The sequence below is a fragment of the Tachysurus vachellii genome, chromosome 6 (genome assembly GCF_030014155.1).
Source record: "Tachysurus vachellii isolate PV-2020 chromosome 6, HZAU_Pvac_v1, whole genome shotgun sequence".
In the NCBI taxonomy this organism is placed as follows: domain Eukaryota; kingdom Metazoa; phylum Chordata; class Actinopteri; order Siluriformes; family Bagridae; genus Tachysurus; species Tachysurus vachellii.
Window position 1 is genome coordinate 3392171 of NC_083465.1, and position 23414 is coordinate 3415584.

Below are 23414 nucleotides of genomic sequence, written 5' to 3' on the forward strand. Positions count from 1 at the left end.
CGATACTGATAGCTAGTGTGATGATTGGATTCATACGCCAAGCACTATGAACCGTTTTCAACCGTCTTTTTTTTTGGTACAGATGAAGTTTGAATGTTTTGGACACATTTATAGATTTCATGCTCTCAGACATTGATTGCATTTGTTGTCCCAAGTGAGACTTCATTCTGGTGCCATTTGTAGCCCTGGGATTATTGGAGCTTCATCCGCCTGAGAGCATCTCGTGCTATCTTACCAGCAGTTTAACAAAATGCCAGTGGCTGGTTTCTAGCTGTCCTCTGAAATGTGTTTTCTTCAGGAAATTTTCTTCAGTTGTTTCTTCAGACTGTCCTCTTGAGTGACGCAACGCTGCAAATAAGCCCAGTAACAGCAAGTGGAGTGTTTTATGGCTCTTAGTAAAAACGTTAGCCACTTGAACATCCTCACTTGACTAGTGTAAGGGACAGAGTAAAAACATCCCCTTCTGCAGATAGACACATCAAGTTGTGTTACCACTTTTGGCATTTCTGTCAGATCTACACATTTTAGCTTTAGTTTGTTTGAGAGAAAGCAGCAGTGGTTGCGCTAGAATGTTCCATACAGGTGAACGGCAAACTGTCCTTCATCCGGTCTCGACAAAAACAGAAGCACTTGACAACCTGCTGGTGCATTAAGAGCACTAAAATTTTATAATGTAAAATGCCTAAAAGTTAAAAATGCCTAAAACCCTTGTTGTTAAGACTCTTTGTCTTTCTTTTGCCTCATCTGTGTGTTTCATTCATTTATTCATTCATTCATGCTACTGAAACATCAAAAAAAGAGTTCAACGTCCTTAGATGCTTTGCATCAGCAATCTCTTTAGATTATTTTTTTTTTTGCTTTTGTTAGACATGCCCACTAAGATAAGAGATCCGTAGAAAAAACTCTGAGTGAAACTCCTGCCTGGATCCCTGCTGAGAGTTCTTCATCTCCTTTCCACTGTGTTTGTCTGGTTTGTCCCCCCACTTGCCGACTTTTCTGTCTCGTTTCAACTGTAGTATCTCTCTCTCTCTCTCTCTCTCTCTCTCTCTCTCTCTCTCTCTCTCTCTCTCTCTCTCTCTCTGGCTCTCTTTCTCTCTTTCCTTCATCTAATCCTTGATATGAGTTAAGCAGGGAACTTCAAACAGGGTGTGAAGTGTCTCTCCCTCTCTACATCACACTCACTCACTCCATTTTCCACACACACACACACACACACACACACACACACACACACACACACACACACACACACACACACACACACACACAATCTTCAAAGCTTCAAGCATTTTTTCTTTTGTCACAATGAGTAAATAAAGAGGACAGAGAGAAGGAGAGAGATGTATTTATCTCAATCTTCGTTCTCCGACGTTCTCGTGACAGACGATGATGGAGGAGGTGGAGGTTTGGTGTTGCTCCCTCAATACCTAGCACTCAGTATGCAAACTGTTCATTTGTTTTTCTAATCGATGATGATAAACGAAGCATCCATAAGATTACACCGAAGAACATGGCTCTTTGTTTAACATAGACAAGTAGACATTGACTTTAAAATGCAAAAGGCTCTCTCTGAAGAGAGTATAATATAATATAATATAATATAATATAATATAATATAATATAATATAATATAATATAATATAAATGTTTTAAGGCTTCAAATCTTTAAGGTTATTTATTTATTATTTATTTATTATATAATTATCAATTATTTTTTTTTTCCTACAACAGCACACATCCCTTTATTCCTCATACATAATGCCGACAAAATTATGAAGAATTATAATTATAATCAATAAAGCAATATCAGTATAAGACTCATACCATTTAAGATCAGAATCTTTTTACCATCCGCACTGGAATTTAGTTACATCTGCTCCTCTAGTTTTAGTGTAAGTATAAAAGAGACATTTCTCATACTAATTATCTGTGATCCATATAATAATCTAAGTTTGTTCGGTATGGTGTATCAGAGTAGAGAGAATACGTCTGCTATCGCTCCCTTCATGTTCCATGAACACCTGTGCCCTAGTTTTGACTTCAGAAGTTCTCAGGTTTTGATTCAGAAATCAGTCTCATTGTGGAAATGTACAAAGCAGATGCTTTAAATTTTGTCATGCATCAAAAAATATAGTATAGTTGGAAGCCGAGTGGATGTCGGATCACAGAAGACTTTGGAAATCAGACAAATCCGAATCGGATTCAACTCCAAATTAATGGTGTAGCACAAAATCTATAATGAATAATAAAGGTCCATTTTTATTATTATACTATTCTGGATAATGCTGAACGATTGGAAACGCCTTTTTTTTTAACCTTTTGTTTGTTTGTTTGTTTGTTTGTTTGTTTGTTGACTTCTCTCCCCTCCATCCACACACCCCTGCTGCTCTCCTCTTTCACTCTTCCTGCATTTTTATGGCCTCATTACTTCCCTTGACTTCCCGCTCGACCCCACACAGTCGGAAAGAACACACCACGACATCACTCCTTCAACCGATCACTCAAATGACGTGGCACACTCTGTCTATAGAAAACATCACAAGGGAGTAGACAGGGTGATTATTTTCCTTTAACATCATGTCCTGAAGTGTTGTATTCCTTTTAGCACTTTTTAAAAATTCAGTTAAATGAATGATTACATACTTTATTTTTATAGCACAATTTCCTCAATTTCCATTCATTTAATTTTATTCTAATAAATTAATAATAATAATAATAATAATAATAATAATAATAATAATAATAACAATAATAATAATAATAATTGAATAAAATTTTATATAGTGTTTTTAACAACTTCACAAGGATTAAAAAGTAGAATAAAAATGACAGTATAATGTTTTTATTTAATTTATGCAGCAAGGGAAATACTCACATACACCCACACACACACACATACATCCAGAGAATTTGGCCAGGCCTCTCTCATCTACTCACTGCATCGGCCTTCAGAGTTCAGACTGAACACAAGCTCAGATGCACGCACACACACACACACACACACACACACACACACACACACACACACACACACACACACACACATACACACACACACATTTTGGTCAGTATCAGTGAAAAACAAGATATATTATTGAAAGTAATAACACACAATAGTGTAAAGAGGACAGTCCTGTCTGGGTCAGAATCAACTTTTTGCTAATAAGATACAACTGCTGCATGGTGCAGTGACATGTGAAGCCTTTAATCAGATTTTCACAAACAAAAGATTTGTATTCTTTATTAACCCGGTCTAAATGTTGGACCCCACAGCAAGCTGGTGTCGACAGTGAGTATGGAGGGGACGGGAGTGCGGCGTCTATTCGATCTTGTAATTGGTTGTTGCATGGTGACTGAGGCAGGAATGTGATGTGTATGGTCCTGTAATTGCATGTTTAATTTGTGGGGGTCATAAAAATCTGGGAGGCATTTTACATTAGGGGAGCAGGTGGCTAGCATCCTGTCTGACAGCTCGAATGAGCCGGAGAAATTTATATCCCTCTCGCTTTCTTTCTTTCTCATTGTTGGTGTGCGTGTGGAGAGAGTGAGCGCGAGAGAGAGAGAGAGAGCGAGAGAGAGAGAGAGAGAGAGAGAGAGAGAGAGAGAGAGAGATTCCTGATCAAAGAAAGGTCACTGTAGCGAGGAACAAACTGAACATGGTGTAATCGGAGGTGAGAAGATAAATTGTACATAGTGAATTGTCTGCATGTTTTTACAAGTGAATGGGAGAGTGTGATGAATGAAGCTCATTAGTCATTTAGAGAGTGTGTTACTGTAGGAAGAGGAAAATGGCCATGCTGCTGCAGACAAACACACACACACATCGGTATTTAACTTACTTTTCATGTATTTGGACAAGCAAGTGTGTGTGTGTGTGTGTGTCTGTGTGTGTGTGTGTGTGTGTGTGTGTGTGTGTTTGTAGCCTTTCAGTCTTTGATAGACATTAATAGCAGCATAGTAGTGAATGTTAACACACATGGACTATTATTTCCAAGGAACAGCCTTTCGTGATTTACTCTCATTAACTTCATTTGCTTTGCAGTAACAATAGTTTTTCTTTGTTTTTTGTTTTTTTTTCTTTTTTTTCAGTTCTTAATAAAATCTTGTTTCTATAGTAACATAATGCACTTAAGTCCTTGCATGCTGTACGCTCTAACAACAAAGACACTGTTGTTATTCACCACAGAATAATGTTTGATCAATGCTACGTTCAAGTTTTCAGAATTTTTCTAAGGAGTCAGTGCTTTGTAACCTCCAGAGAGTGTAAAAGCTCTGTTACTTAACATCCCACCGCCGGATAAGAGCATTCTCTCTGAAGGTTTTATTCCTTACTTAATCAACACAAGAACCACAAACAAAAGATTCTGAATGGAATTGATTTTTTAAACCAGTTGATAAAACACTCTTTGAGGCTTAGTGTTACTTGAAAGACAGATATTTGACACGGTCCAGTTACATCCAGATTAGATCCAAACGTCCCAAGCACTTTTCACGTATATAACATGAGCGCAGATCTTGACATTTAAACTAAATTACTATCCTATATAACGTGGTCCAGAGACATGATTCGGTTCTCTAGTTGCCGACAGGAAACAGCTAAAAGAACAACAACAACCATACAATGATATAAAATATGAGCTGGCATTATTGACTCTGTACTCTGTGGATAAATCTGTGTTACTTGTGTAATTACCTTGACTGAACAAAGAAAATAATTACTTTGACATTGTGGAAAAGGTGTTTTAATTAACGTAATCTATATGAACTCATATGCGTACACGTTGCCAATCGGCTTTCAGTTATTGCCCTTTCCAGTTATTTTGTATCCAGACATCAGTTTGGACATTGTGATGTCTGGGATTCGAGGCTAATGGGGTGTGTTTTTACAACACAGCGTCTCGGGTTTGTTTGGAGTCAGCTCGTTTGCTCTCCTTCCTGCCAGCCTTCTTCGAGTGTGTTTCAGCGGCCGTGACCTGAGCTTTTAAACAGCAACATCCGTGACATCATGCACTGCTTTCATTGTGGACAACAAAGTTCTGATTTATTTTTTTCCCCCCTTTTTTTTACTGGTCCCATTTTCCTTTTCTTTTTTTTTCACGGTTATGGCATCCAGCTGTCTCTGCCTGTCTAATGATCTCCTACTGATTAACTGGCTCCAAAATAAATCTTTTTTTTTTTCTTTTCTCTCTCATTCCAACGAATTAAAATTCACACGCTCACACGCTCTTTAATATCTGCGTTAGTCCTGCATGTGCCGTGTTATTCATCTGTTCGGTAGACGGCATATTTGAATGGCAATCTCTGTCGGATAAGGCAGAGGTGATAGAAATTTGATAAGGTGAAGCGAGTGCTTATTCAACTGCTATAATGCTCTATATAAATGGATTGAAAAGTATTGGCAAACAGAGAAGCAAGCAGGCCTTCAGAGATAGATAAGCGAACTTTTGGCTTATCTGTTTACTTTTTCTCTTTAGTGGGGTGTGTGTGTGTGTGTGTGTGTGTGTTTGGTGTGTACGTGTTTGGATGGCTGTTTTGCACAAGAGCTGATGGACATATTTTCAGATTAAATCCTGAGGGTTTGAGTGTACATGGCTAGGGGCGTTAGAGCATGGGGTTTACGGTGCACCACATGTATGGGGCATAATTTACATGTGCCAGGGGGCAGAGGATGTAGGGCAAGATTTACATGGCATACAGGGTTTAAAAATGGCATACCTCAGGCATACCTGAGGTTCAGTTCATAGGGTTTAGGTCATAGGTTTCAGTTCATGGGGTTCAAACATAAGGATAAAGGGCATAGGGTCCAAGAAATCAGGGTGTATAAGATGCTGGCCAGTGTTTCATATTCCATCAAAATCCTTGGTCCAGTTTTTTTTCTTTTGGCTTATCTTCTTTTTTTTTCCTGTAAACATTTTTTTTCCTTATTTGATTTTATTTATTTATTTTTCCATTTTTCAGAGTTTGTGAGGATCTGAATCGGTTCCCCGTGGGTTCATGCTTGGATGGAGCAAAAGTGTGTAGTGCGACTCTGATGTTTGATTTGTTGATTTGTTGCTTTGGCAGCGAGAGCAATCTGGATCAGGGTGAGGTCTCAAAATTCTGTCTTCTCAATCCTCTTCAAAAAATAATAAGAGGATTGACAATTTTATTTAGTAAAAGTCAGATGTACTGTATATTGCACATGATCTTTCGCTGTTGGTGTAAATGTAGATAAGTTTAAGTGTGAGTTTTTTTTAATCGCAGCTTACAGCAATATGCAGGATTACTGAGATAATTGGTGTTAAGCGAGATAATGTGTTCCATGTGGAATATCTTTGAGCTGTGTGTGTGTAAAGATTCATTACTAGTATAAATGGATATTAAATGCTGTGTTAGAGATGTAGAGTATTGTCAGACACGGTGTGCACATGGCGTGCATGCAGGGGGCACGGTGGCTTAGTGGTTAGCACGTTTGCCTCACACCTCCAGGGTTGGGGGTTCGAATCCCCCCTCCACCTTGTCTGTGTGGAGTTTGCATGTTCTCCCCGTGCCTCGGGGTTTCCTCCGGGTACTCCAGTTTCCTCGCCCGGTCCAAAGACATGCATGGTAGGTTGATTGGCGTCTCTGGAAAAATTGTCCGTAGTGTGTGAGTGTGTGTGCCCTGAGACACAGGCTCCCCGTGACCCGAGCGTTCGGATAAGCGGTAGAAAATGAATGAATGGTGTGCATGCTTCACTGTGGTCTCCTAATAGTATCTAGGTCCTGCCTCTCCTCTCCTCTCCTAAATCATCCCCCCAACACCCAGCTAAACCCAAACACCTGGTAATTGATTTATTTTTATTTATTAAGTATTGAGTTTCTAGATGCAGCTGAGGAATGTTTTTTCCATTCAAAATCTCAATTGATTCAACTTAGTGCATGTTCAATAGTAATTCATTGACTTAAGCATTTACTTATATATAAATATATAGCAAACAAAATTAGACCACATACTGTATTTAACCTTATTATCTGTATTCAATAAATAATATACATGGAGACTTTATAAATGGTGCTTACTTTTTAAATCAGCTGTCATTTCATTTTAAAAACACTATTACTGCAAAGCTCACTTCTCCTCCATGGTTCCAGCTACAGTACAGAGACTTGGGAACCTCAGAAGAAAGCTTGTCTTATCCGTTGGTGTTTGTATTGCTGCGATTGCATGAGTTTCCATTTGTTTGTTTGTTGGAGTTTGATAGTTAATAGAACTAAAGCTACTGTTTTGTAAAAGCGGTTGTCTCTTGTATTAATGTAGCTGTGATATAAAGCTAATTAAAAATGTGCTTAGCGCACAGGGGGAAAAACTCACACATGCAACACAATGTAAATAGAAAAGGCAATGCTCGTTTATTCAGAGTTTATTTCTTTTTGGTTACAAGTTAAAGTGAGGCTATGAATACGTAGCTTAATAAAACAATTTATGAACTATGTATGCTTTATGTAAGTATTACTTAATGATGATGAGTTTTATAGTTCAACTGCTGCAAGTGTTTAAAATATGGATGCAACTTTATGTCTACTTTACACTATATGTGAAATGTTCTTCTCTCTGGCTTTGTCCTATTCTCTCTCCCTCCCTCTCTCTCTCTCTCTCTCTCTCTCTCTCTCTCTCTCTCTCTCTCTCTCTCTCTGTCTCTCTCACACTCTCTCTCTCACACTCTCTCTCTCACACTCACACACACACACACACTCACGTCCCGCGTCTGTTAAGCGCTTGAGCATGAAGAGCACCTCCGATTTGCGTTCACATCTTTGCACTCCTTAAACCTTTCAGGAGAAGCACAGTAAGTGTAAGTGGCTGTAGTCTGTCAGAACAAGTGTGTGTGAGTGTGTGAGTGAGACAGGAAGTGTGTGTTTGTGCATATGGTTATGGTGGTTTGAGGGAGAAGGTGTGTTCCCAAAAGCCATTAAAGTTTGATTTTCCCACTCCCGCACACTTTGAATAATTCAACCTGTCTTGACTTCCTGGCACCAGCTTTTCCTCCTTTACACAATTACTTCTTTCCTTCTCTCTTCTTCCTTCCTTCTCTCTCTCTCTCTCTCTCTCTCTCTCTCTCTCTCTCTCTCTCTCTCTCTCTCTCTCTCTCTCTCTCTCTCTCTCTTGTGCTCCCCATTTCCCTTCCTCAGCTACCAACGTGTAGGTTAATACTCACATGATTTCACTGTTAGTGACTCTTTCAATTCTCCATCTGCAAGCTATCACCTTTAAGACCGATTTGTGCTACATGATGTTAAAGCACAATTCCAGTGGATTTTAGGATTAAGGGCATTATGGGGCAGATGTACCTACATCAGGAGGTATAGCATAAAACACAACACAATTTCATAGAAAAATGTGCTGGTGGTGCCTCTGGAATTAAATTTATATTAGCTGAAACTGTAAATAATTTAGCAAATGTACTAAATTGTGATGGAGCTTGGAAAATAAAGTAAAGTGAAAATAAATGAAATAATGTCAATATATTTTCATTAAATACTGAGTGTTGGGTCAGAACAGGTTGGTGTTGAAGGCCCTGATGCAGCTGATTACTGATTGGGTTTTAAGAAAGCTGTTTTAAACAGTGTTTACTGTGTTGCACAATGACCAAGGTTGCCAGATCTGGGTGACAAAAACCAGCCCAATTGTAAGGCAGAATTTAAACTGCACTATGGTTGTATTTCAAATATTCTGAAGATAATTGAACATTCAGTACACTAAATGTCTGCAAAATATGTAATTAGTTACACCTTCCAAATCTCCACTCTTATGCACCAACATCAACACCCCCCACCCCCCATTTTTTTAAATCTTCCCACACAAGCATAGGTAATATTTATTGGAGAGTAAAGCACACTTCAGAAAAAATATCATCTGAATACAAAGGGGTTCGTCCCTAAGTGTGGAAAAAAATATTAAAGGGAGAGAGAGAGACAGAGACAGAGACAGAGACAGAGAGAGAGCTATTAAGCTTGATATAAATATATGTTCTCTTTTATTTTCTCCCTTCTCTTTGTCCTTTCAAATGATTCAAATGATTTCGAATTTGATCCTTTATTTATCTCGTCATTGTTCATATTTTTTAAAAACCCACTCTCTTTTTGTCACTACAGACCAGGTCTTGATTAGTCCAAATAGAGCTTCATGATTTATTCCATAATTTGTCTGAATTTGTTTTCACACAGTGGATGAACAGAGAGAGAGAGAGAGAGAGAGAGAGAGGATGAAAAGGTGCAATAGAGCAAAGTCACCTAAAGCGAGGGAGCAAAATGAAATGACACAAACAACAAAGACACTCTGCACTTTGTCGATCTCTCTGACTTTCTCTCTCTCTCTCTCTTTCTTTCGGTCTTCCTCAATCTTATGTTCTCTGTTATTTCTCAAGGCCATGACTGTTCTGCTGCCAGCATGCCTTCACTTTAAATACCCCTCTTTTAAAATACATCTTTATTTTCCACAATCAGTTTTCCCCAGCTTAAAGAAAGAGACTCTGTAGATGTTGTCTGACCAGGTTTCTATATAATATTATATATATATAATCTTGTATTCATTATAAACACCTCATTGAATACTGATGACTGACATTAGACAGAAAACCAAGTATTTATCTGGACATGTGCATGGATAAATATGGACAATCAGGTGATATGAAAATGAATGGTGAATGGGAACATGCTCTGGGTAGAATCAGGACATGACTCTGATAGAATTAGGAACATCTCTCTTGTTAATAGTGTAGACATGCATGGGATAGGAACAGGACATACCCCTGATAGACCTGTATGACCTGTCTAAGGTTGGGCTGAGCCCATGGTGGAGTTGGATTGAGTCTATAGCCCATGGTGGAGTTGGATTGAGTCCATAGCCCATGGTGGAGTTGGATTGAGTCCATAACCCATGGTGGAGTTGGATTGAGTCCATGGTGCAGTTGGGACATGACCATGGTGGAGTTGGATTGAGTCCATAACCCATGGTCGAGTTGGATTGAGTCCATGGTGGAGTTGGACTGAGTCCATAGCCCATGGTGGAGTTGGATTAAGTCCATAACCCATGGTGGAGTTGGGAAATGTCCATGGTGGAGCTGGATTAAGTCCACGGTGCAAATGTGACATGGCAATATTGAAATAGGTATGAGTCCATGGTTGGGATAAGCCAATTTTGGAGTTGGGATATAACATAGTAGATTTGGGGTAGAGTCCCTGATGGTGTTAGGATGTGCCATTGGTGGATGGGTCTATGGTGAAAAAGGGTTGTTTCCATAGTGTAAATGGTACATGCCAATGGGTGTGTGACCATGATGGAATTATGATGTGAGAGTCAGGATCTATCCAATGTTTGTGTCAGTTTAAATTGGTGAAATCTATTGTGTCAGTTTAAACTGGTGTATGATCAAAGTAGAACTGTCATATTATTGTGGGAAAATTGCTCATGCTAGAGATGACCATGTCTGTGGCAATATTAGAGAAACCTGTCCATGTTTATACTGGTCTGTCTAGGGTCGAACTGGTATTACAAGATGATATGATTGGGCTGTGAAATAAATGAGATAATATGGATTTTTTGTACTGATACAAAGGAGACGTGTGCTTTGATTAATTAGGATGTGTTCAGTTACACTGGGACATGTTCATGACAGAATTGGAGGTGTTGATTATAGATACAAGAAATGATAGAACTGGGACATTCCCAAAGCAGAATCTTGCCCATGCCCATATTTTTTTTCTTTTCTGTCTAAAAAATTGCCTTGATGTGCTATTATCAAGTCTGGCATCCCACAAAGCAATACGTGAGCTCTATTCATTAATGGAATATAGTTGAGTTTTCTCAAATGAGCACATTTTTAGACACACACTCACGCATATATGCAGTTTTCTTCTCCAAACACTCTATATTCCTCTATTCCCACATTTCTTTTTCATAAGCCACTTTGATGTATAATTGAGCCTTGCTCCTTGTCCTTCTTTCCCCTCTTCTCTTTTTTCCCTCCCTTTCCCTGGAGAGAATAAAGGGATGAGAACAGCAGGGAAGAGGAACTATAAGATATAAAGAGAGAAAGTGAGAGAGATAGAGAGAGAGAGAAAGATTTTTGCTGTTCTTCATCAAGCTTGTGTGGAGAAATGTAATCAGGAATCGTTTTGCTATGACGCTTAGCAGATATGTTTCAGGGGTCGTCTCAACCGGTGGTCCGAAATGAAGACAAACACTGAAAACACTCTCTATGTAAAGAGGGTGTGTGTATTCTGCATGCCTGATATAGGATGGAACTAAAACAGTAACTTTTTTCTTTTCGTTTTTATCTGGTCCTCTGTGACGTGGCAGGTTAACATGAAGTATAATGTGCTTCACGCTGAGAGAACATTTGTAGAGAAGAATAAATACAGACATGCACATTACACAAGAGACAGAAGGACAGCTAGAGAACATGCAAAGACATGCAAAAAGAGGCAGGAAAATGGAGGGAGAGACCGACATCAAGGGAGGAAGGGAGGGAGGGAGGGAGGCATGTAGACATAGACATGTGTTTTCACATTCATATGTGACTGAGGGGAAAAAAAACTCAGAGATTTATAGGTTATTGAATGCTGGTGAAATGCGTCTGCGATTATTTATATCAGAAATTGGACATTGAATTTATCTGTGCGACTGTCTGTGCTGCTCTCACTGACTGTGCTGCTCGCACCGACGCAATCTCATGGACAATTTGTAAGAATTGTAACAAGCAGAAGCGAGTTTATTGGGTTGCTTATAAATGAAGGGATATTTTTAAAAGATCTGCGGTAGCTCACCTGCCCCTCGTGCTTCCCCTGACCAATCAGAGCTTCTGATACGTATATCAATCTGTGAATTCTTGGTAATTCTTATTTACGTCTGTGTGGAATCCTGTGCATCTCTGCTGCATGTCACATGCCGGCTGTAAACTTTTACTCACAGTAGTGCAGGAAATTCAACACACTCTCTTTGTCTCGCAAGAAACACACACATGCATATGAATTCACACACTCAAAGACACATACGCATGTGTGCACATGCATACACACAGAACACACTCACACACACACACCATTCATCTTTGATTTTGTCAGATAACAGGCGTGCATTACAATCACTAGAGAAACACATCCTTACACTTCACACACATTGTGAATTGTAAGGTGTTCACACACCGGAATGGAACATCAAAATGGTGTATAAAATCACAAAGCGTATCTACAAGTGTTTTGTGTGTGTGTTCTGTGTGTTCTGTGTGTTTGTGTGTGTGAAAGAAAGACAGAGATACACAAGGCAGTGCCTATGTAGTCATGTACATACTGTACTTGCGGTACTAAATTACACAAGGCAAAAATAACCTAAAAAAATAAACCTATAAAAATCATAGACAGACTTATTAATAGTGAACCTAGAAAACTCTGTATTTTAATAAACCTTTAATTAATCAGTTCTGGAAACATTTTGATTTTCCATGTTTAAATAATATACTTTTAGCTCTATTTCTAAAAATACAATTAAAAATAATTTTAAAATGACTTAGTATTTTAGTGCATAGTACTTTAAGGATTGTGCCTTAAAGCCATTAAAACGATACTGTAAATGATTGCACTTTCTCAGACTCATTATCAGTTCAGTATAAAAGTCCACATTTGACATTTTCAAACTTTTTTTTTCCCCCTAAAGAAATAAATTGCATGGAGATTAAGCATGGAGGTTGTCTATAGAGACAAAAGAGAGCGAGAACCAAAGTCTGTGGAAAAACTGTGGCAAGTTCTCGAAGAGCGTAAAGCGTGTCTCTGATTTCCTTACAAAATTGTACCTATGAGAATTGCTGCAGATTTAAAGGCATACGATCATGCCAGGAACTGATTTATTTATTTATTTATTATCATTATTTTATTTTTTTTAAGAACCTACACTGGATAATTTTCATTTCTTCAAATTTTAGAAGATCTTAAATACAATTTCAGAAGTGTACCTTTTTATTTATTTATTTATTTATTTATTTATTTTTTATAGCAGCCATTGCAACAGCTTTGCACACTCTTGGCATTTATTTCTCAGGAGCTTCAGGAGGAGACCAGCTGCTTTTCCAACAGTCTGGATGAAGTTCCCACATGCTGAGCTTCTGTTGGCTGCTGTTTCCTAAACCAAACACACTTGTTGTGGATTAAAACAAAAAAAAAAAAACAGTCAAACTAGTGTCCAAACTTTCGATCAGTCCTGCTTGTTTATTACAAGTATTTATGAGTGCTGTATGTTGACCTTCAGAACAACATAGAGATTTTTTTTCATGGACGTGGATTAGATAAGCTCATGGGTTTTTCCATTAAAGCCATTTTAACCAGTGAACAATCACCTGATTCAGATATTAATAATCTTCTTGAGTTGAACTGGGTTTGTTAGAGCAAGGAAACTGCAAAAATGTGCAGGACAGGTGGACCAGGACCAGGACCAGGACTAGGGCTGGGATCCTGTGATGTATGTGTTAAAGAATTTAATATTTATCTATATCTTTCTACCTCTACACCATCTCACTATCAAACTGTTCAACACTATACTCAGAGGTCTGATAAGTTTTAGGATTTGTAGTCTAAGTGCCTTCTGGGATTTGTTTGCTTGCCTGATTCTATCCACTCTCTGTCTTTTTCATCACCTGTATCTTGTGTGTTTCTCAGGAAAGCTTTAGGTGAAGGAGATCCTAAGATCTGAACTAGTGTGCGGTTTCATGCCATGTTTAAAGCCACCTTACATTCTAACACTCGTTCAGGTGTGTGAGGTTATAGCTGCTAATCGGGTTACACTGTGACGACCAAAATGAAACCTTTTGATTGTAGTGTGTACCGTATCCAACTGCTCCATTTCCTGCGTGACTCACAGAGACTTTTATCGGCTTGCGTTGCTTCGAGAGCAGATGCCAACTCCATGTGGTCTTTGAGGACAACAACCTCCTCATTAATACATAATTGTCAGACTGTATGTTTATAATCAGACCACTTTTGAGTCTGGTTACTCTCAAGGTTTCTTCCTCTTCCTCACCACAGTCGCCTCAGTCACCTCAGGCTTGTTTATTAGGGATAAATACAAACACATTAAAATAGAAGTCTAATAATAATATTAAACTTTTTGTATTCTATTTCTTATGTTCTGTGAAGCTGCTTTTGTACAGACGTCTATCACCGAACATCGTTTTTGTTTTTAGTATTTTTTTCCCACTTAATTTCTAATTGTATATATATGTTTCTTTTTTATTTATTATTCTGTCCTTAGACGGGTCTTCAATGATCCAAAGGCAAAGGTGTGTGTGTTTGTTTGTCTTCACGTTTGTGAACATTTTTTCCATTTCATTTCATTACTCTTACGTTGGTTCTCACTTTATATACTTTATCAGCCATCATATGTTCTTAGACCATCTGACATTTTAAATAATTTTACCTTCCATTTAGAAAAACCTTCAAAGTTGTTGTTTTTTTCTTCACTAAAAGGATTTTCATCCAATAATGGGTCAAAGAGGAGTTGTCATTTTATTTATTTATTAATATTTTTTTAAACTGTAAACTCTATTTCTAGTACAGAAATATTTAACATGAAAATACGATTTACTAATCTGTTTCATTAAACTAACATTTATTTAAAATTAAAACAAAATAATAACCCGAGTTTTAGGTTGATGGTATCCTGTAACCAGGTGAACGAGTGTTAATATATTCATCGATAGAGTCTCTCTGTATAAAGACGTCTGCCAAATACTATAAATGTAAATCTACTCAATCTCATAGATGTGTAGAGTGTGTGATTGGTACTACTGTTGGTAGAAACTGCTAGAGTTAAGGAAGCGTACACATCAAGTTGTACACTCTTACACACACGCGTGTTCTCCTTTCTTACCAAACACAGTATGTACTTTCCACCCATTAAATAAAATACACCAGGGGCAGTTAGCTGTTTACATTTGGATTGTATTTATACTTTGCAAACACATGCCGATAAATGATTAATGTATGTCATTATTTCTGTTTCGTGTTGCGTTATAAACAACCGTTCTTACATTACTGACTAATGAGAGGAAAAAGATTATTTTCTAGGCGTTATGCAGTCTTCCAGCTTTTCTGTTTTAATGTGTGAAAAATTATATTAACTTAATAAAGGTACTGAAAATATTTTTATGCTAATCTTTATCCTTTAGTGCAGCAGTTACTGATTTTCTTCATCTCATTTCTCATTTCAGGTTGAAATTAAATTCATTAATTAGTCATAACAAAATGCTGTAATGAACACACACACATGCGCACGCACGCACACACACACACACACACACACGCACACGCACAGAACTGAAACATGCTAAAAGGATCTAACTCTGGATTAATAATCTAAACCCACCCACTCTTTCCTGCTCAAGGATGGTGTGGGTAGAAGACAAAACGTTAGACGTTTGCTTAAGTCACTAAATGTGCAACAGTGATCCAGGAAGTGACATCACTCAGGAAACAATCATGTTTGTCTGATAAACATTTAAATTTGCTTTAGGTTTAAGTGTTTGTGTGAGCACTGGGATTGACTGGAGAATGAAAACAGACCTGGCAACACACAATACACACACACACACACACACACACACAAACACACACACACACAGTTGTACAGCGAGACAGAGGAAGCGGAATCAAATTAGTAAATGAAGTCAGAGTGTTGCAGCCCCTCAGGCGACACCCCTTTATATGATAATGAACCTGCCTTCATTTGCATTTAAAAATACATTTCACCTTATTACGCAGATGAAGGGGAGAACACAATGGAATGAGCAATGCCGATGATGAAGAGGAAGAAGTGAGAGTGAAAAAAAACACACCTTTTTCTTTTATAAACTTCACATCCCTAAAACAAGTTAGATCCTTTTAGCACATACATTATAACAATACACAATTATTCTTTCAAAACGCTTTCTTTTTTTCTCTCTCTCTCAAAGTTTGGTGAAAATATCGTGCAGCGTGTAATGTTACCGAGAAACCAGAGCAGGGCTCTCAAGTTTTGAAGACAGGCAAGAGTGACATCTCCAACCTCCCCTAAAGAAAAAAAAAATTTATTTGTGTGTGTGTGTGTGTGTGTGTGTGTGTGTGTCTGTGAGAGAGAGAGAGAGAGAGAGAGAGAGAGAGAGATATTATGACTGGTGGTGTTTATTGTAAGTGTTTGTTGCCTTTTTGGACTCCTTTATCATTTGTAATGTTGCTCCCATTTAAAACAGTTCAGCTCAAGCCCAGCCATTTTTAGTGTCATGATTGAGGACAATGTCCCGTCCAGAGATAAGCTGTTTCGTGTTGAGGTTTTGTTCAAACCGACCATCGAAATTACCCTCTGGGCATCAGCATTACAATGTGGAAGCACTAAAACCAAGGCTGCGATCTTTGATAGCCTCCCAAATTGGTTTAATACAGTCACCTTTGAAAAAAGGCTAAGTTACAGACACTCATGAAAAACTGATGCTGATTATCTGGGAAACGTCTCTAACAGCAGTCAAAATGTCATTGTTTGTGTCAAACAAGTTGTGAATTTGTTGTAACATTAAAACAGGAGATCATGACTTACTCTGTGCTCAAAGTGATGCTCGCAGCTCCAGTGGTTTTCTCTGTGGGTGAACGAGGATGATGCTGAACAATTCCAGGATATGCTTTTTTTCATTGGTTGTTGCGTTAAATCTTACCCAGATACAATAGTGCTATTTTCTGATTGGCTATTGTGTAGCCTCTTTTTTGTTTGGCTGATAAGTGTCAGGCTCGACTAAGAACTCCAGGGGAGACGCGCTTGATTCCTGCCCGGTTCCACAGAGACAGCGGTGCGGACAGATACATTTTGGACGCTGCGGCATATTAAATATATGATAAATAGTCAGTTTTTCTACGTGAGAAATACAATGTGTGGCAGGAGATCGTGAGAAAAGACCCAAATGTGTGACTGTCACTCTCAATGCGTGACACTTGACAGCCCTGCCAGAGATAGTAAACTCCTCTGTCCTGAAGACTTTCTCATGGTGGAAAAAAGTGTACTGACTCTTTAGACAAATATATCTGAACAGTACCCTGCACCCTACCTAGCTGTGTGTGTGTGTGTGTGTGTGTGTGTGTGTGTGTGTGTGTGTGTGTGTGTGTGTGTGTTTAAGCATGTTTATAATTACACTTATATTTTGTAAATTATCTGTCATCCAATTCTATGTGTAGATAGTTACCATGGAAACAGTAGTATAGTGTGCTAATGTAAACCTGTGATGTGAAGCGCAGCCAATATGATTGTCAGGAAATGGATCAACACCTTCTGACCAATCGGAATTCAGTATTCAGTATTCAGTACTGTAGTGTTAAACTGCTGCCTCCAGAACCAGTGAAATCTTTCTTGCTTTTAAAATATCGCCAGTGGATGATATCAGGGCACGGTAGCTTAGTGGTTAGCACGTTCACCTCACACCTCCAGGGTTGGGGGTTCGATTCCCGCCTACGCCTTGTGTGTGTGGAGTTTGCATGTTCTCCCCGTGCCTCGGGGGTTTCCTCCGGGTACTCCGGTTTACTCCCCCGGTCCAAAGACATGCATGGTAGGTTAATTGGCATCTCTGGAAAATTGTCCGTAGTGTGTGATTGTGTGAGTGAATGAGAGTGTGTGTGTGTGCCCTGCGATGGGTTGGCACTCCGTCCAGGGTGTATCCTGCCTTGATGCCCAATGACGCCTGAGATAGGCACAGGCGGTAGAAAATGTGAGAGTGATAAGCGGTAGAAAATGTGAGAGTGAGTGGATGATATCAGTGTTCCTAATATTCTGTCACCACTGTTTTTTTCAACTTATATTCCATTCAATTCAATTTCATCACATTATATTTAATTTATTCAAATTAATTCCATTCATTTAATTACACTATGATTCAGTTCCATAACATTAAACATTAATAATCCATCTGTTCTATACATTTTATTGTCTTCTATTATATTCTACTCTTTCAATGGCCCATTCCTTTACTTTGTCCACTTCTGTTTCTCTCTTTCTCTCACTCTAAATAGAATTGTCTTTACTTGTAGCTTTGTTCTTAAATAGAAAGCTTAAAAAGCTCCAGAGCTCTCTCTCTCTCTCTCTCTCTCTCTCTCTCTCTCTCTCTCTCTCTCTCTCTCTCTCTCTCTCTCTCTCTCTCTATGTCATTGGTTATGACCCTGGCTCGTGTCCTCAGGGACTGTGAAAGCAGGATGAATTAGCGAGCTTGGAAACAAGGATGAATGAGTGAATAAGTGTAGCGTGGAGTCACTGTATCACTGTTGTGTGTCCTTGTGTTTTCTTCATTCTCCCTTCTTTTCTGACCCCCCCCCTGTGTTTGAGCCCTTCTCTTATATTAAACACTTTTTGTTTGGAAATGAACTTTATATCACTTCTTTCATCTGTTCCCTCATGCTTAGGTTCACAATAGGGTTGTCGAATAGCTCCACATACTTTTGAATATTAATGAGTTTATCATTTGGAGTTAATAATTACTTCTGCAGACAGAGGAAACATGTTAATAATGCCTTCTTAAGCTCAGGGAATAGCAGAATTGCAATATCATCATTCTATCGTAAACTTCAATATGCATATATGCAAATGTTTTTAATATAAATACATATAACAAGCCATTTATTCATTTATTGTTGCAGTAAATCCGCCAACTTGAACTTCTCTTCTCGTAGGAGTTCTCAATCAGTCAGTCATGATGTTGGTTGTAGTTATATGTGCATAATGCATACACACACACTCACACAGACACACACACAAACACACACACACACACAACACTGTCCTTGTCTCTGCTGTGTGAGGTCAATGGCTTGAGATCATTTGGTGTGGCTCAGTGGCTCTCAAAATCATTCACCACTCCTTCGACCTGCCATCATTTAGAAAGGGAGCGAGAGAGAGATAGTGTGTGTGTGTGTTTGTGTGTGTGTGTGTGTGTGTGTGTGTCCTGTTGTCATCTGCCGTTATTCACTGGCAGTAAAGAGAGTGATGAACATAAAGACAGCTTTGGCCCTGCATTTTGTGGCCCGTCTGTGAGTGGCTTTGAAGAGTGGAGGACTGGGACTCTTCATTTTGCTTCATCACACACACACACACACACACACACACAATCCCTCTCAATCTAAAAGCCACACAGTGATGAAGGGATGAAGGAGGACAGGAAAGTGGGATCAAGGATATAAAAGAAATAATAATCAAAAGCACAAAAGTCACAGTACAACTGAAATGTTAACTCCAACACCCGAGATGCCACGTATTAACAAGGATCCTTCATACGATTGGCCATTTGGTTGAACAACTCATTTCAACATTAACGATAAGGACAAGATGAGTGAATGTATATGTAAAATAAAAGAAAATTAAATTTAAGGACATCATCAGCCCCGCCCCTTTTTGGTGGCAGCTAATGAAAACCTAGTCATTTGCATTAAGTTTCTTTCTTTCTTTCTTTCTTTCTTTCTTTCTTTCTTTCTTTCTTTCTTTCTTTCTTTCTTTCTTTCTCACACAGATTTTTCAGGTGCCTGTTTCTTATCATCTCTGCATGTGAGGTTCAGCACACAGACCTATACGCACTGTTCTGTTTCTTTCAAGATGTTGGATTGAAGGACGTCGAGCGTCCGCTCTTTCAATAACGTGTTGAATTATTAAGCAGCTCATTTTACAGCTGATAGAGGGAGATGTGTGATGAATGAGAGTGTAGTGAGCTCACTCACTGCTGCATCTCTCACACTTTCAGACATTAAATTCTCACAGTACCTTTATTGTTAGAGCTTCAGACATTTGTTGGAATTTACCAGAGGATAAAAAGACGACTTTTATATTGACATCAAAAATACATCTAGTTATTTATTTAGTATATATTTTGCATACATGCCTTTATAAAATTAGACAAGTAACAGGGGTACGGAGATAAGATTTCCAGACATACTTGTCTTACTAATGGATCCTTGTTATTCCATCTGGATTAGTTGGATGTCTGTGTAAATGACACAGATGGGTGTGGCATTGTTATACCAAATGTGCTCAGTAAGCTTGTATTATGTAGTTTCCTCTGCAAGGAGAAAAACAAATTTAATTTCTGGGTTCATGTGACATTTACAAGCCATGTTGTAACCTTATATCCTAATTTCAACAAAAGCCAAAAATAGAAAATTTTAAAAAATGTCCTTTTCTTTTGTATCTTTTCCTTATTATTTCTTTTTTAAAATCATTCAGATCTCAGTTTCTCACCATGCAACGATTTGGAGCCATGAGAGTTAAATTCTTTCGGTCTGAGAGAAAGTGAGAGGAGAATAAAGAAAGCAGCAGAATAAACACGAGCAAGAGACTGCTTGAGAAGGAATCAGGATGTGAACATTGCAGAGTGTTGCTGAGTGATGCTGAGTAAAAGAAAGCCAGACTGAGCTGTATAATCATGTGCCCAGTTTTCTAGATGTAGCAAGCGCAGCTATTGGAATCTGGCCTTTGAGCTAGCGTAGGTGTAATCAATGTCACATTGTTCGGAGCAGCTGGACAGATCGACCCTTGCCTCTATGGTGCCGGGCCTTTAGCAAAGAGCACCATTGCCTGCAAATTGCACCACAGTCACCATTCAGCTCTCCTTTGGTTTTGTAGCATTATGCTAAGTCCCACTCATCATCCACACAAAGGCCCTGTTAACCCCTTAGCCTGAGCTGGTAGCTATACTTAACACTCTGCTTAGTCCTAACCTTCTTTACACGCCTCCTTCATTATTCAGCTGTCACCTTGCAAAAAAAAAGAAACCTTGTAATTGTAATCAACTTCGCCTCATGAGGTTGTGCCAGAATGCGAGCAGAAAGTGCGCCCACCAGTTACACATACCGGCTTCATTTCCTAATTCACATGTAGACTCAGTAGGCAAGTGACAGTTTTCAAATAACATGCTAGCAAGTGTTTAAAAGTGATTAAAATGAGGAGTGAGAAAAGTTTATTTCATGCTCAATGGAAAAGCCTTGTTCAGTAGGATCTAAAAGTTTACTTCTGTTAAGGACTAATAAGAAATAAAAACATTTTATGGCCTAGCATCAGCACCAAATAAACCAAATAACATTTTTTAGGTATACCTTGGCATGAGATTCATGCCCTGTCTGTGCCACTGTAATACAAAATACAAAATTCAGTGTAGTTACTGTATTATATTCAATACTGTCTTTTCTGAACTATCCAATTCAGTACCTCACTACAGTATATGTTCTGTGCGTGGTGCTGAATAATCCAGTTCAGTATCTTTCCACAATAAGCTCTGTGCATGGTGCTGAACTATTCAAATCAGTACTTCACTATAATCAAAGTACCCTAACCCTAACTCCCTAACCCTAAATTCCCAAGAATATGCTGTGTGCTGAACTATCCAATTTAGTACTTTTCTCAACAATATGTTACAATAAGTACTTTACTACACTTCTCTGTATAGAATATGTGGTGTCTACTAATGAAAGCGAAGTAAGTACTTTGTTATGCTGTAGTATGATGTGTAACACATGCCTTTTCCATTGCCCTGAAACACACTGTACAGTATGTTACTATTCTATACACTATAGCACGTGTGCTGTCCATGGTTCTGAAGTATTATATCTAGTACTTTACTATAGATTGTGTGCTGTCCATGGTGCTGACCTAACCAATTCCATACCTTTCTACATAATATGTTCTGTCCAGGATTCTGAACTGATCAAATTCAGTACTTTACTAAAAAAACACTGTCTAGAATATTTGCTGTCTGTTGTGATCTCATTCAGAACTTTACTGTGCTCAGTATGTTTTTGGATTGTGTTTTTCACCACAAGAGAAGGAAAAAATTGAAAATGAATTGGCGAGACACACAATTTTCCTGTCTGACACCCGGTCTTCTGATTTTCTCCACCATTGCATAGATACTATGAGTACTGGCTTTAAATTGGAATTAACCAACAGTGTATCAGTTCCACACTGATATTAACCTCATATCTGCACAAAAAACCCTAAAGCTTTCTTCTAATGACATGAATAAGTGGGAGGTTTGGAAAACTGGAGATGACTGTAATTATGAAGTGAGTTCATTGGGCAGCATCCAACATATAAATGAGTTTGAGCACAGAGTAGTGGGTCATCAGGTCTGCCTTCACTCTCTGTAATAAAGTCCCGTGATGTTCTGAGGGCCACTTGCCACTAAGACGGATGTCTCACCCCTCCCAGTCTAACCTTCTAACCTCAAACTACATCATCTCTCAGCCTGTGCCAAGCTCCAATGCTGCATGCTCTGAGTCAGTGGATTGGATCGCCTGTCTTTTATGACCCCACTGACCCTCAGTGTTTTTGCCAACCGTTCCCCATGAGGCTTTCCGCTGGCGAAGCTCACAAATCCGTCATCCTTAATGCAGACTGAGATCTTTACCTCTACACTTTCTCTCCCTCTCCCTCTCTCTGCCTGCCAGTCTTTCAAAGTGCTTAGAGGAATAATCTCACTCACATTATTATACACCAAGCCTCCAGTTGAAAGAGTCCAGGGAGTCCCAGTTGTATTTGCACTTCTTAATGGCTATTAGATGTGCCCTCACTCGCTGCCTTTTGTTCTCCAGCACATGGTTATAGATGTTTTGTCTCTGCTATTTTACAGTGTTTGGTGTCTTTTTTTATGCTTCATGTATCACATGGGACACATTAATTCTCACTACTTTTCTTAAAACCTTGTATTTTTTCTTTCTTTTACAAGATCATGTTTATGTGCAAACATCTCTCCTGGATTTCCTCTGTTTATACCTGTTATTGCTGTTGTATGATCGTTCGATGGATTTTCAGCCTATAATATTGACATTCCTTGAAATTCCTACATCCAAGTGAGATGTAAGCTAGTTCTCAATGCTCTCAGTTTGGCTTCCTTCCTTGCTTGAATCTGCGTGTAAAAAAGAGAGATGGTGGAACCAGTCGAGCAGTGCTGGTAGATCGTAGGGTGCGGGTTGCGGTGCGAGGAGTGATGAGGGCTTTGAGGTAAGAGGGAGCTGGTCCATTTTTGGCTTTGTAGGCCAGCATCAGTGTTTTGAATCTGAAACCGGAAGCCAGTGGAGGGATCGCAGCAGCGAGGTGGTATGCGAGAACTTAGGCAGGTTGAAGACAAGCCGGGCAGCTGCATTTTGAATCGTTTGCAGAGGACGGATTGCGTTCATAGGTAGACCTGCCAGCAGTGCGTTGCAGTAATCCAGTCTAGAAATGACAAGAGACTGAACAAGTACCTGAGCAGCCTGTGTGGACAAAAATGGCCGAATCCTTCTAATGTTGTAGAGAAGAAACCGACAGGAGCGAGTCACATTAGCAACATGAGAGGAAAAGGACAGTTGATTGTCCATGGTTACCCCAAGGTTGCGAGCTGTGGCTGAAGGGGAGATCAGATCGTTGTGCAAGGATATAG

General features: G+C 38.9%; 1 protein-coding gene across 1 annotated transcript in view; it reads left to right on the forward strand.

Moving 5' to 3' along the window:
* LOC132846765 (cadherin-23-like) overlaps positions 1-23414 on the forward strand; it is a 100463-nt gene that overhangs the window by 2706 nt on the left and 74343 nt on the right. The gene's annotated exons all lie outside the window — the stretch shown is intronic.